This window comes from Cyphomyrmex costatus, unplaced genomic scaffold (genome assembly GCF_001594065.2).
Source record: "Cyphomyrmex costatus isolate MS0001 unplaced genomic scaffold, Ccosl1.0 scaffold29, whole genome shotgun sequence".
Lineage (NCBI taxonomy): Eukaryota > Metazoa > Arthropoda > Insecta > Hymenoptera > Formicidae > Cyphomyrmex > Cyphomyrmex costatus.
Window position 1 is genome coordinate 1,400,312 of NW_017277017.1, and position 13,733 is coordinate 1,414,044.

General features: G+C 38.4%; 1 protein-coding gene across 1 annotated transcript in view; it reads left to right on the forward strand.

Moving 5' to 3' along the window:
• Positions 1 to 13,733, forward strand: part of LOC108775168 (nephrin) — a 95,714-nt gene that overhangs the window by 17,792 nt on the left and 64,189 nt on the right. The gene's annotated exons all lie outside the window — the stretch shown is intronic.

Here is a 13,733-nt window from a genome sequence, read left to right on the forward strand (position 1 = left end):
AGAGAGAGAGAGAGAGAGAGATCAAAGCAGGAAGGAGAAAAAGGAGAGAGGAAAGAAGGAAAGAGGGAAGAGAGGAGGAGAGAAAGAAACTCTCGTAACTGTTCCAATAATGCGAAATGAAGGATGATTCGTGCAACGGAGTGATATTGAAATCCGTTGGAATCCAATATTTATTATTACCCGTGTGGCCCGTATCATTCCGAAGCCAGCTATTGTCGCCTCGATAAAGTAGGCCCGGCATTTACGGTAGCTAGATTGCCGGGATTCTTCGCTCCTGGTATGTCATTGGATTTCCTCGCTAGTAATTTACACGTCGAATAATCACGTCATTGTAACCCGTAAATTTTCAAGCCACGTTCTTTGCTTTATTTCAGAATTGTGAATACGAAATTGCTCCCTGAATTATGTTCTACCTATTTTGAAATAATTACTCCTTTCTTTTATCAAGAAATCATTTTTAACGTATTAGTAAACAATCGATTTTTCTCACAATAGTAAATTTATAGAACATGGCCACGAAATTGTATATATAGAATGACAAAGAAATGATTAATTTGCAATATTATAATAATTCAATTTTTTAAATTTGAGATTCTTATCATTTTTATAATCTGTATCTCAATTGATCAGTATTGATATTAGAATTGATCAGAATTGATATTAATCTAAATATCTTTTCAATCGCTGTGTGTATACAAATCTAGTTTTCAAAGAAACGATTGTGATTTATTATTAATTTATAATTAATATATTACGCTATGATTAATTAATTATGCAATTATGCAGTATAATATAATTAATATTTTACAATAATTTAATTAGTCTGAATAAGCGCGTTTCAATATGGTTACATCGATAATGATATTATAAACTCAACTATCGAAAAGATTTACTAGTATTTTATGTATGTTATTGTGACAAGTGCAATAGTCATACGGAAGCTGAAACTTTATCATCGCGTTTTAAGCGTTTTCTTTCGTCGGCTCGTGAACCTGAAACGAGGGCGATGGTAATCCCAGATTTCGTCGGGGAAAAAGAGAGTCGCCGTTGCATTCTCGGTTCCATTTCGCCTGTCTCTACATTTGGCATAAAAACTCGCTCACGTACAATGCGCACACGGCCGAATATGAAAATGCTCGCCTGCTTAGGAACGTACTTCGCGTTGCTGGCATACGAAGTGGCATTCGACAAACACTGTGCGGCTTTTCAACTCGCGAGAGTTTCAAGCTCAGCAGGCTTATTCAAATCGACTAGCGGTGAGATAGATAGAGAGAAAGAAGAAAAGGGAGAGAATAACGAGATGGGAACAAGGATGAATGTGGAAAAAGAAACGGAGGATGAAACAGGTTGCCACGTTCGTTTCTTCGTTTTTCCATCCTCGCTTCTAGCTTTCCTCATATCTCTCTCTCTCTCTCTCTTTCTCGTCGCGTTTATGCCTTCTTGGTGAAACACGTCGTACCTTATAGGATAGATGGAGAGATGCCGGAGCGAGCTGGCTGGACGAGGGCGATTACTTTAAATCGGAACGACGCTCGTGAATGTCTCATTTTGCTTCCGCCACTTGAACGGAAGATGAAATATTCTTGAAGCTCCGTCTATGTGCGATTGGACTATTCTGTGGACGGATGGTGAATTTAAAAAACCAGAAATGGACTTATAGAATGAATTGACGCGAAAGACACCATAATGAGAGAAACGAGCTCTGAATTAAGGACAAATTTTGGTCAATAACGCGTTAAATTTTTTCTGCTGGTCAGCAATAGTGTTACCCACTATTTTTATTCCTCGCAAAAGACAGCTTAACGTTGATATATCGGGATTATACCATCAGAGATCTTATAAAATAGATTTTCACGAACAATTTGTTTGAAAAACAAAAGTTCGATTGAAAGAACGGCTAATTTTTCGTTTTGGCCCAAAGTCTCGAGCTATTTACTTTCTAAAATGTAGTCGCCTCCAGCAGCGTTCTCCGCTCTATACCATGGTTCTCCCCTGCCTTCTCTTTTGCGAGATATCGCTTGCGAATTTCGTTTCGCAGTCGACTCAGGTGGTCTCGGTCGGACAAGTATTTTAAAACCGCGTCGCGACCTCGACGATCGAGTACCGTGCCCAGTTCGCCGGTGGCTCGTTTGAATTTTAGAACGATAGTGGAAACTCGTGTACCTCTCGCACGACTCGTGAATTTAACTTTCCGGCGAGTGAACGGGTGGGGCCGAGTAGGTGGTGCCGGGCGCGAATTAATTCACGACCTCCTGACAAACCGTTTTCCGCTGGGTTATATCACTGTATCGCCGACGTACCTCTCTCCATATCCCTTCTGTCGCTACTGTCTTTCGATATATGTCGGCTGGAAATACCTTTTATTATACCACGCAAAACAGACGCGAAACTCGAGAGATATTTAGACATCGAACATCGTGTTCATTATGAGCTACTCGAATTACGCCGAGTGGCATAATTGGAGCAGCTCATAATGTTCGTAATGAACTTCAACCGACGATCGTTGAGAACATATCGAAGAGAGGTAACGCTAACGACCGATCACGTCTCGAAAATAATACGTGGTAGTCTCGCTAGTAGGTGGAAACTCTCATTTCTATTGCGGTCGACTTTCCATGAGAGAAACTTGGGAAACGCACTCGGTGACGTATAGCGAACAGACTACATCGAGGGACTCCCTGAGAAAGGAAGGAGGAGAAGGACGGTGGAAAAATGACGCGGGCGATCCCAGACGAAGGAAGACGAGTTCGACGGTGACAAGGAACATGAACGATGGGCGCAACGGTGGTGTCGGTGAATTTGAAAATAAAATTTGACGTTTTTATTGAAATCTGAGGACGGAGCACCAGCGCCACATCATGTCGCCAACGCATATATACGTGTAATCCCTCACGTCGGTGAGAGAGGATTTCGAGGGGGTTTAATAGCGCAGTTACCAAATGATGGATCTTAACTTCGAACGTAACTGTCCGCCGGATATAATCCATTAGTGTGCAATTCACTCACTCGCGGAGATAATAGTGTGGTATATTTCTTTTCGCGTTAATCTTCAAGGCGAGAAAAATGATCGTTCGGCTCATGAAGTCGAAGAATGAGAGAACAGTGGGAAAAAGGTAGTTGACAGATAAAATCAGGGACTTGGCTCCAGTTGGAATTCTATCGCGATGCATATTAAATCTGGCGAATTGTCGTGGTATTATAAAGTCGTGCAACTTCGCTTGTTACGAGCGACAAATAAACGGAAAAACTTCTCCCTTTCGAGTGTCCCTCTCTAACAACATCGCGACTTGCTGATTCCAACTTCTTGACCTAGTCTGCCAACGCGCGAAGCGGCGTTTTCGGGATCTCGCTTCGCGACCTGATTTTTCTTCAGCATTATGGAATCGAAAGTTGTTATTTCGTTTAAGGAGATAGTCGTCTATTTTATTGACTGCACGCGATAATTTTTACGTCGCAATTTTTTCTTTTTCTTCTTTTACAGATTTAAAATTTTTTCCCCGAATTAAAGTATACTTACTTATTGAAGTATAGCTTTAGCACGTGTGTGGTGGAGTTTATATAAAAGCAAAACCAATTTTTGAAATTGTGATTTTTATCATTTCTTAGTCTATTTTATAGAACTAAAACTGACAATATCGTGATAATATTTGATTGATATAAAAGCAATCTGTACTAACGAAATTATAGTTTACAGACTACAGATAGTAGTTAACATAAAAAAACAATGTCCCTCATAATTAGATTTACAAAGAAATGTGCGAAAGTGATATAAAAAAAGCTATCGTTACTAGTTGAAAGGTGATATTTAGAATATTTTATTATAGATGGTCAAATATTGGGATCCTATCCGGATTCTAGAGATTCTAGATCTGATTTGAACCAAAACATGTTTAGCCATTTTAACTCAGACACAAAATATCTTAAAAAACAATACATTTAAAAAAAAAAATTTTAAATAAAAGTTGCGGAGTTTAAAGAAGATTATCAGATGAGTTATTTAGATTTGGGCCTTAATGAACTAAGAGTAGGCCAATAAGTTTCAAGATTTGACCATCTAGAATACCTACTCCACAAACGTGATTTTTTGGTTGATAACATTTTTGGTATCCAAAGTATAAAGAAATTCGGTCTAAATCGAGCAGTAATAAGATGTTTTTATAAAATAAATTTCAAATTTACAATGTTAGTACAGCATAAAAATAAAAATATATAAAGAATATAATATAAAAATATAATACAATGATATCGAACGTCTCGGAACTCACGCGGATCCCTCCTTAGTGATTCTTGAATCCTATATTACAGAGTCATAGAGATGATAATCTTACAGTCTAAGCGACATGGTGTGGTACAAATTGTTTCGAATAAATTGATTCTCCTATTTTTTGTAAGTGTGGAAATAAAATATGTGAAAACAGGAGCATTTTTACGTATTCGTCTGATTGTGTTAGGCGCAAGTGTTACAAACATTACATACATTTTTGATATCACTTTTACAATATGGCACGTTCCTTAATTCAATATGATAATGCATTACGACAATTTATGTGTAAATTGATGCGTGCAATATTGATACAATAGTATATAGTGTGTGATGCATTAATGACACGTGAATTGTATATGTGAATTGTACGTCCTATTAAATCAGTAAAACAGACGACTTTAGGATCCTCTTAAAAGAGGAAACCCCGCGTGATTCGATCATTCACGCTCGCCCTTCTCGATAAGCGGGGAAAGTGCGATCGGAATTGCGGCATGAAATCGCAGTCTCTGTTTAGCACATCGGTTTAGGCGCTTGTGTTACGTAGGTGGTAATTGCTTGAGAATCGATTTAGCCGCTTGCACTCCGGCGACGTCGCCTTAACCGATACCAGACGCCGCGAACGATGATATTCCTGTCGATAACAATTTAGCTTCAATACGACAATCTGAAACACGCGTCCTTCCCGACCGCTATAAACTCAAACGAAGGCAATGAAACAATACGCAACGATATGACGATACGGCATCGACATATGCGATTTGAAGCACAAAGACGTTGGATCGTATAAATAAAAGTGGAGCGGATTCTCTCTCTTATCGGGCGAATCGGGGCAATGGAATACTGGAATAGTATTCTTTTGTTCAGTTTTGCGCAGATACTGCGTACGCTTTTAAGATCTATATTTTGCATCACCTCGTGTATTATATATATATATATATATGTATATATATGTATATATATAATTTACTCTTTCCCTCACACACATTCGTGTTGCGGTCGATAACTTTATTCGGCTTGCATAACGTCAGCTCGCTGTTCACATCGCGTTTAAGTGCCGAAAATGTGACGGGAGAGAATTTTCGCGTACGCATGTCTCTCGGAAGAAATGAAATGAAACACGGCTCGGCGAGCCGTGATACTATTGTTATGCAGTTAAACGACAAGGTAATCCGCGCGACGGCGAGCACAAGGAACCCGAGAGAGACGGCATCTGCTTATTCCCTATGCGGTTAATGCACCGTGTAACGTAATACAGTTAAAACGAGATACACGATTAAATCCCCGTTTCCGCAAAAATCCCAAAGTGATTTCAATTAATCATCCGTCCCGCTGGAATTTCCGCGTTCAACGTGACCGTCGTCGCGACGCAAAAATTTACGGAAAACGAGCTGGAACATGACAAACGATCCGTTAACTTCTCGTCCCCGTTTTCTTCACTTGATCGTTGCCTTCGTGTAGCCGTAAGTGATATATATATTCGGAAGAAGTGGCGGGGCACAGATCGTTTCCGCGCGCGGAAGATAAATAATCTCTTGGAAATATGTGGCGATATTCGTTTTCGAGTGCCGAGGGCGGTGGAATAATAAGCGAATATTTTCGTGACACGTAATTTCGTCTGCGAATGCCATCTCGATGTACGATCTGTCCCACAGGGAATCAACCGGAATCTCGATAACCGCGCGACCAATCTGCTTGAACCTGCGGGTCAGTAGGTCGATCCTCGTATAACAATTTCACACATTCCTGTGGCAAACATCGTCGGTAAAGTTTTTTTTTTCGATGAGGAGTATCCCGATTATTAGCGATGAAATTTACTCTTGTTTAAAAATCACGTCGTAATAATAGAGTTGCCACAAAACTGATAACCAGGAAATTGAAAATGATCAGAGAATTCAGGGAGAATTTTTTTGGAAAATTAAAAATTCATAGTTTTTTATATGCGTACATCACACATCTGCAGTTTTGGAATACTATATCAAATAAACAATTAAATGTAAGCAGTGTAAAACAACGTTGATAATAATTTACATCACTGTGTTAAATTGCTGTGTAGTATATTTAAATCAGGACGAAAAAAATTTTTTTTCAATTTTATATCAAAAGTCAGAGAAAATTGTAAAATTAAAAAATTCTAGAAATCAGGGTAAAGTTATGAAATTTTAGAACGAAGAATGTGTGACAACCTTAAATGATCTGATCCTGCAGTATTTGCAATATCTTTAAAACATCCTCTATGTTTTATACTTCATTGAACTTACATATTTCATTGCGTACTGTAATAAAATAATAATTTTAATTACATCACACACACACACACACACACACACACACACACACACACGTAACACTTCATAATCGACCATCTGCGCGGACTCATTCCATTTACATTGCAAACTCTTCTTTGAAACACTTCATAATCGACCATCTGCGCGGACTCATTCCATTTACATTGCAAACTCTTCTTTGATAAAAATCGCGAATATTCTCTTTGCCGATCTGTGCATTCGTGTCTGTGCTTGCTGGTTTCCACGTGCTATGAATTCATGCAGAAAAAATGTAATAAAAATCGCGACTTGATTGCACGTGGCCGTTCGGGACACGCGTACTACCAGCCACCAGCTCGTTACTACCATTTTTACGATTTTAGGAGAATGCTGCTGATTGTAGCTGAATTACCGAGGTCTTCTTTGATATTGGAACGACAGAATCATTAACCCTTCGTACTTTTTTATTTTTTTTTTTATTTTTTTTTTTACAAAAACGAAGACGCATGGACACATTTTCCGTCCAATACGGGAGGGGAAAAAACTCGGCATGTACGGAAAGCATTCTCTAATCCGATTGATGCCCGAGGCAAAATGTAACTTCCGTGTGGCAAACAAGAAAAAATCTACCGTAAGCCGACTTTGAAATTTTTTTGTGAGATGCCTGCCAGTTGATAAAAAGAAAAAAAAAATGTGCTAGGAAAATGTTTTTAGCTGCACGCGACTATAATGCCCGCCGAAATCTTTCTTTTCGACGCTTCGTTCGCGCGCACGCGAAGCCGCCTCTACCTGGCGCGAGCTTAAAATTAACTCAATTAAAATCGCGGTGAGCACACGCCTCCGCCACTTTGGTGGCTTCCACCCTCGCGCGCAACACACACACACATGCTCGCACTCTCTAGAACCGCTCGTTTTCCAACTGGTCCTGAAATTATCGACGCGGTCTGAGCGTGGCCCATTGATTACCACTGGTAATTGCCATTACAATCTCCATCCAGTCGTACTCAATCTCTCTTCCACTAGCCTCGCACACGGGCCTTAGTTAGGTGCCACCACGGTTCTTCTCTTACAACTCGGAATTCAAAACTATACTGTCTTCGTCGTGACGATAACGAGCCGCATTCAACGTAGAACTTCTCAATTGTCGTGCGAGTAACAGTAGCAAGGTGCGCGCGAGCAGATTAAAACTTTGACCGCATGAAACAGTAATTAGATCGGAATTTCGTTCTAATTTATTTCACATGAGAATTCAGTGATCAAGATTTAAAGGAAAATGACGAAAAAAAGAATCGAGTTAGAAAAATATAATATTACGCGGCGTGGGGTTTTGCTACAGAAATACACAGTGAAATAAATTTATTTGTCGACCATATGCGTTTTACATTACTTCTGTAACGACTGAGTATATACAAGACATTTGCATAAGAGGTAGATGCATGTACGTAACGTCCCGGGCAAATTAAACTCCATATTTGCAGAGGCGGACTGTTACACGTGTACGACATTGCACGCGAAACTAGACTTCCTATTTGCAGAAATGGACGGCTACTTCGATCTCTAAAACGGCGTTGTATCTGTAACTACCGGCGTACTCTACGATTACGTTTCGCCTGCGAGCGATGCTTCTCTGAGATACAGCCGCGCGCGCGTGTAACTCCCGATTAGTATCGCGCACAGTATCGATCTTTACGTTACACTGGAGAGGATAATTTATGTACCGCCTGTACAAAAATGTATCTCTATAGCTTTCTCAGATAACTATTAAAAGGAAGAAAGATCCAGCATCCAAGAATATTAACTCAATCATTTAACTGAAAGTTTAAACGAATCTCATAAGTGCGGTGCGACGCGTTTAATATGTAATCTGACGTCTGATAATGACGTTTGATACGTGGATAATTAGTATTTTATCATTCTGAGTGATCTGTATGAGAAGTCAAATTAGAGTACGTTATAAACGAAGAGAGATACTTGTGACACATACTCAAAAGACGTACATATATTGTTTTCCGAAAAGATAAGTCCCACGTCTCTGAGACACTTGTACATGATTAATGAATGTAATACCTGGTTACGTGATTAAATGAGACACGTGCTTTGCTCGATAAACGAGATGAAATTTAGCTTCCTTTCAGAACTCCATCATAGAAGCTTTTAGTACTTTCGCCTTTCGCTGCATCAATTCATCGTGACACGATATTCCGATAAAGGATGACTTCATTCCCTCGCAATACGTCACGACCGTTAATTGCGTAATTTTAGATTTTTCGTTGACTTCGTTTCACTCGGCTGATTAAACCCGATAATGAAATCTATAACCAGTAAATTCCGAAATATCGTGCCGCCCTTGCGTCCGCATGATAACCGATTTTGTAGAATGACGAATAATTCCGAATATCTCTACCTTTCACGTCAATCCGTGAGATAAAAATATATTGAAACTTGTGGATGTTAACGTTTTATTTTATACCTACTATCTATAAAAGAGTTACATACTTAATGATTTAATTTAGAACAATTTTTTTTGTATCGTAAATCTAAAAAGAAAGTTGTATATCACACTAAAATGTAGGTATATCTCTAATTTTCTTAAATTTTTACTAAAGCGCCAAATGGAAGAAATTTTTTAAATTTTATTTTAGTGAAAAAACGTTTTAATTTAGAAAAGATTTTAACGAAGATTTATATTTTGTAAAAATTCATTAATCTAAGACTTCGAGCCACATTTACTTTAACTCATCTTTTTCCTGCCAAAAAACAAGACGAACATTCCTGATTGATTTCCAATTTATTTGTCGCGGATATGGCCTCTATTTTGACGTCAGCGTGGTTCAATAAATAATCTTCTCTGCCAAGTTATAGAAGGATTGCTGAGTGATCGGGATGAATCCTGGATTAAAGAGCAGAGAGGAAATATACCAGGTGTGCCGTCCATGGTCGTGCAAAAGTCCAACGAAATATCGCCCCGAGAGTCTCGTAAAAATTAAGCTCTCCGGGGTGTCGTCGCCCGTCGTCGTGGATCGTCGCAGATCGGATGATGCACGACATGCTATGATCTCCGTTTAATTTACCAGATACGTAGCTCTTCGAAGTAAATTGGACTAAATTATCGGCGATGTCATTAAACGTTACGCGAACATTACCATACTCACCGCATCGTCATCTAAATGCGACGTTTAATTATTATTACGCGTCAGTAGCATTACACATAATTTGAAAGGAGGACATTGTGATCCTTCCTTAACCGCATTCTATTAAATCTAAAATATTAATGTAATAACACTCCAATTAACATTAATCATTTTTTATTATATTAATATCAAACAGAATGATATATAACAATGTTAAGAGTGTAATGTAATTTTAATCACACTCTTCAATTTTACGAAAACTATTTGATGAAGCATTGGGAAATTTGAGATTATTCACATAAAGTGGCATAATTACGAAATGTAGATTCAAGTCGCGTTTCAAGCAATTCGGTACGAATTCTGATGTATAAATGTAGAATAATTTACCGTAATTTACGTAATTTATTTCTACCTTTCGCAATATAAAACGTAATTATGAAATTTGTATAAATATATAATACATCGATGAGATATCTAAAATTACGATTTCATAAATAACGAGCAGGATTTTAAAGGAAATGACGTACTTGAAGAAAATGAATTGGAAACGAATAGCAACATCGAGGAAAGCAATTCGCACGCTCTCGTGCATCGACTTTGATGCGGATTTAATTAATCTACGCCCGAAGCTTAGTCCGTGCGCGCGCAGCGTCAAACGAGCTTAACACAAGGGGCTTTCTGCGAGGCGTTTTCCATGCGAAAATCCTACAGTGATATCTCTTCAACGTACCCCCTTTCCATTCCGAGCCTCTCCCAAGACTGTCTGAAAAGGAAAAAGATATTTAAAAAATGAGAGGATATAGGGAGATCAAAAAGAGGAGCAGAGCGACCAGAGAACCAGAGAGTGAAATGCCACGGTGCGGCGTCGAAAATAAAAGGACGATACGAGAGAGTGTGCACCAAAATAGACAAGATAAAAAAAAAGGAAGAAAGAGACGGCGCGGGCATCGATTGATTGGCACGCTGACGTGCCTGGCCACGATGGATGACGCTTTATTTTCCACGGGTACACTCCGATTATAGATTGAATAGCGGCCATAAATCCTCGTGAATACTTTACAGGTACGTTCCGGCAGGTGGAACGGCGGGTGGAGGGGGAAAATTTCATCGTAGTGTTGCGCCATCACAAGAGAGGAAGGAGATAGCTAGAAAGTGAGAGAGGCAAAGAGGATACAGCCGGAAGATGAGGGCAAAAAAGGAGGAAGGTTCGCTCTTGGACCAGCCGCGCAGAGGTGTTGGCGGGAGGATGTTACGGTGGATGCCCCAAAATTGAATTTGCCGGAACGCGGGAACGTTTGATTAAGTGCCTCCGTCGGGCAACCGTGCGTTATCATACATACACATCCGATGACGCTGTCCGTCTCGATTTTTGATCGTTCTCCGCGATGATCTATCTGACGATCCCGCTGGTCATTACTGTTACTTACGAAAACGCTTAGAATTCGCTTAGAATTCTGCCTCCCTACGATCGCGTTTTCCTTTAACGCTGGATTTTCCTTAATACGAGACGAAAATCCCCGGGATTGTTTCGGGGATTTTTGTCGAAATGCGCATACAGCCGGCATTTTGTGCGTTTCGACAACACCGTAATAGTCTTCGCTAAGCTCGCAATAAGCTGCGGACATCGCGAAAAGACAGAAATTTCTTACGAATGAATATAAACAAGGTAGTTATATCTAATCAGTGCATTTTTATCTATCTATTACTAATATAAATTAATTTTAATCTTAGTTTAACTTACTTTATATATTCTTTACTTGTTCTAAAAATTATATAAAAGAATAGAGTAAATGAAACCGACATTGTTGGAAATGGATATTAATTGTAAAAATTCGACGGTAGATTAACGAGCTCGTTTATGGCTTGTCGGTGCTGAGACCGCACAAATTGCGCAAGAATTCCTCGTTTAAACAATTTTTTGCAGGGCTCGAGTCGGTTCTAGCATTGCTTGTAAAAAAAAAGAACGATACGAAATACTACATACCGTGAAATCCGCGTTGAATATTTCACGGTTCGATAGATATACGCATATTTCTCTTTCTAGCGAATATCGTGCGGCGAACCGGGAGATGTTTCGAGGGAGAAAAGGCCGCGTCAGAGTGGCTGGTGTACGCTCTCATATATACATACGTATCGTTAAACACAGGACTCGCAGTGTCGAGTAAACCCGGAGATCCTTCAGCCGATATCGAACAGCAATATTCTACCTAGTTGTGAACAGCGTATTTCGAAAACACTGGAGCACTGACTTTTTAAATTAAAAGAATCGATAAAATATCGATATATACATCATAACGGTTGCCGAAAATTACTCAGGATGGACAAACAGAAGCCGAGGCGTTTTACCTGAGGCTGTATAATTTACGAAAAACCGTTAATAGAGAGCGGCGAATTGAACGAGGTAAAGACTGAGAGAAATGCGATTTGCAGCGATTTAGAAGAGTAAGGAAGAAAGAGAGGAGAGAGCGAATGCCACCAACATCATTGATAAAATACCGGATACATTCGACGTATGCGCGTAACTTCCAAAATAATGAAAAAAGCAAGAGAAATATTCTAGCCGGTTTATCCGACTTCGCTTCGATTTCACGAGAGCGAATATTCCGCGAAAAATATCGCTGCGTTTAATCCGCGAACGATCATAGCTACACATCGGTATAGCTGATACCGAGCACGTATTCCGTTCCAGGTACGCTGAATTTGTTCCAAATATAAAGAAGAAAAGTGGAAGGTCAGTTACGGTTAAATGCATAACTCAAGTGACATAAATATCTTTGATATCCAAGCGGTGTCCAACTGCTCGTTGCTCTCGTGAAATCTTAATAAGGTTACGTACGACTTATGAAGGCAATCCGAAAACTTTACATTATACACTTGAACAGCGTCATAAATAATATGTTAGGTCATCACACAGATAGCAAACGAATTTCTCAAAAAGTTAGCTCGCTGATTCGACATTTTAATGATTAAATAAATTCATGAATTAATTTTCAATTACCTACTTTTTATTACGTTAAGATTGATCTTTTCTAATATAATAAAGGAAAAACAAAGGAAAAAAAAATAATACAATTTAATTTCTTATGTAGCTATATGTATTAAATAATTAAAAAAAGAATATATTATAATAATTATAATATATTATTATATAATAATAATTAAGTACAAAAAATATATATTATTTTTAATTACATAGGAGGAAGTCGCCTATATCGTTCCCCCTAACTTTAAACAAAATTGTAACAAAAAGTACTGAAGAGATCAGAATATTTCTATACTTACATTAAACTTTGGTTCATTGGCAATAAAACAAAACGATACTTTTGCAAAAATAAACATTAAATTATTGTTTAAATTAGATTTGATAAAAATAGTAGCTTTCAGTACAACTTTGAGACCTGGTCGTTAAATTGTACCACCTGGTTCCTAAATCGTACTTCTAACCTAGTGAACTGACATTGCTTATTGTCATTTTGACATTAAAATAACATCTTTAACGTCAAAATGACGGTAAATAACGTCAGTTTGTGCATTAGACCCTGCATACACAGACTGCATTCCGTTATTCACTGCGTTCTATAACCCATAACATGAAATCAAGTGCGAAAAAATGTTAAGAGATTGCGTATTCGTACCTGTAATACTGTTGAAAGCCAATAAAAATCAGTATATTAAAAAAATCTTGTTCTTTGAAGTTCTTATATTCTTCAGTTATAAGTCTTTTAATAATTATTTACGTCCGATACTAATACCTAATTTATAAATATAACCTATCAATGCGTATAAGCTGCAAGGAGATTATGGGTCTGAGCACATGATTGCTGTAACATTAAGACAAACTTAAGTTGTAGACGTAAGCAACGCATAAGCTTTGACGTATGACGTTGGAATTAATAGACATCGCTATGTCTCTTGATAGCGTACTGCCACGTGTTATATAAGCAAAAGTAAATAATCTAATCGTTTGTAAGTCAAAAATAATTTTGTTAATTGTCCTGAAAGTCTTAATGTATTACGGCAATCCTGTGCTCAGATCTTATGAGAGCTCGCGTTACTTGCGAAAATCATACCGGT